At 33.6% G+C, this 2,409-nt stretch overlaps 1 non-coding gene across 1 annotated transcript; it reads right to left on the bottom strand.

The window, feature by feature from the left end:
• Nucleotides 1-1,981: 1,981 nt before the first annotated feature.
• LOC145065164 (small nucleolar RNA R71) lies at nt 1,982-2,088 on the bottom strand. The gene has a single exon (XR_013688312.1). It is a non-coding gene; the product is annotated as a small nucleolar RNA R71 (small nucleolar RNA).
• Between the last annotated feature and the right edge of the window lie 321 nt (nt 2,089-2,409).

The following is a 2,409-nucleotide window of genomic DNA, read 5'->3' as shown; positions in this document are numbered from 1 at the left end:
GGATATCTATGAAGACCACAACGTGGTGCCTATCCACCATGACGTGGTGATTAGAATTTTGGAAACTATATATATATTCGGTCATTAGGTCAAATGGGGGAGACTTCTTGATGATTTTTTGAGGAGGATTGTGACTAAAACCCTCTAGAAACCTTGGAGAAGGTCAAGAAACGATTAGAGCTCAAGAGTTGAAGAGATGTAGAAGAATTCTACATAGATATATTTGGTTTTCTAAATATTACTCATGTCTAGTTTACTTTACATGGATTTTGTTTGTATTTTTGTTAGTATGAGATGCTAAAAACCTTATACATCTATTTGGTGAAGATGAACCTAACTCTTATGCGTTGATTTCGATTTATGGATGATTTATAGTGATTTTAATTGTGTTTGATAATTTAAATTGTAGCGTGTTGATGTTCTAGTTTATATTGTCTATTAATCAAGTTCTACGTGGTAGATGACCAATCTAATTGCATGAATTTGTTACCTAATTGTTTATGATCATTAAATAATTAGAGTTAGGGTTAATAACATCTTAGATTAGGTAATTAAGCTAGTAACTTTAACTTTGTTAAAGATCATAATTAATCTTAATTTGTACTTGGTTGCTTAACTTGATCATACGTAAGTAGCTAGTATATTTATCATTCATAGTCCAATTTGAGCTTATATTGATTTTGTATTTAACCTGCGTTTGACCATTTCATGGTAATTCCTAAATTGGTAAATCTAATTGTTTGATCATAATAGCTAGTAACGAATTGGTAATCAATATAATGATTCCATTAGAAATAAACCATATGTGAAGGAGAAATAGGATCTGAACAGAAGTACTCTTTTATTCTGAAGTAAATTCATTTTATTTGCTTGCTTAATTTTTCATTTGATAGTGGTTTGATTTAAGTTCTTCTTATCTTGAAAAACCAGTAAAAAAAACCCAATTTAAGTTTGCTTTCTTACTTTAACTAGAAGTGTTATTTTAATTAATTAAATTTTGTTCCTTGTGTTCAACACCCGACTTACCCAAGCTATTCTATAATCCGACTAGGTACAATGCCTATAGGTGCATAAGTAGCTAAGTAGTTAGGGTTCTAAATTTAAAACTAGATAGTATATAAATTGCACGCATCAAGATTTTGGCACCATGGGGAATGGATTATTTGATTTTTAGTTTAATTTCTTCTAGCCATTCGATCCTTTTGTGGGGTAAAAACTGCAAAAAGTTATTTTTCAGCATTTATTTTATTTTTCCGTTTGGGAATCAACCACGTCGTAGACATCTTGGCCATGTTGTTGTAACGTTTAACTTAGTTTTTATTTTAGTTATATTTATTCGTTTTACACGTTTTGTTTTGTTTTGTTTATATTTCAGTGATTTATGACCCGAGGATCCAAAACTCCAATAGTTCCACCACCTAAAGATCCTGAATCGGCTTTCCATAAAAAAAGGGATAAAAAGATCGACGAATCAACAAGAACTTTCGAGTACGACACATACGAAAGCTTTGAAATAACTCCAAACGCGATGGGCATTGGTTACAAGGGAGGAACAAAGAGTGAATCAGAAGATGACATAAAGAGCGAAGTTGAAGAAATGGCGAACATCACCAGAATGACGATGGTGGAGTATAAGAAAAGGTTGCGCAACGACAACGGTCTAGGACTTGTGCCGCCCGAGATTCCATCTAACAGAGGTTTTAAGCTCAAGGGGAACATTCTATCAAAGCTTAAGGACATACCTTTTTCTGGAAAAGATTATGAATAGGCTTCCAAGCACATCGATGAAGTTTTCAACATTGCTAATTATTTTAATGTCCCAAATGTTTATAGAGATGTATTATTATTGAGAATGCTTCCCACGATGTTTACTGAAGATACAAAGATATGGTTGAATTCGTTAGCTCATGGATTAAAAAGGACTTACGACAACCTTCGTGCAACATTTATCAAGCAATTTAGTCCTCCCTCCAAGATATCTAAGCTAAAGAAGAAGATAGCCAATTTTCAACAAGAAATGGGAGAGTCATTATACGAAGCATGGGAGAGATATAAGGGCCTTCTAAGAAATTGTCCTCAACATGATCTAAACGTGCAACAAGAAGTCTCTATTTTCTATGATGGGGGTGAATGTAACAACAAGGCAACTCCTTGATTCTCAAGGACCAAATACAAAGAAAGAACTGGATACCATTAAAGAGCTAATTGAAGAATTTGCAAAGCACTCGAGAGAATATCATAATTCACGAGAAGATGTGATAAGAGGAAATGGCAATGGAAGGAACGAGAACATGGGGACGGTGTTGGAATAAGTAGAGAATATGGAAAGAAGAATGATGAAATTGGATCAATATATACATTCCATAAGAGTTGGTTGTGAAAATTGCAATGGGACATTCACTGCATCGT

This window comes from Lactuca serriola, chromosome 7 (genome assembly GCF_051521515.1).
Source record: "Lactuca serriola cultivar US96UC23 chromosome 7, Lser_US96UC23_V15, whole genome shotgun sequence".
Lineage (NCBI taxonomy): Eukaryota > Viridiplantae > Streptophyta > Magnoliopsida > Asterales > Asteraceae > Lactuca > Lactuca serriola.
The sequence above is the reverse complement of the archived record's forward strand: the minus strand, read 5'-3'. Positions and strand labels throughout refer to the sequence as shown.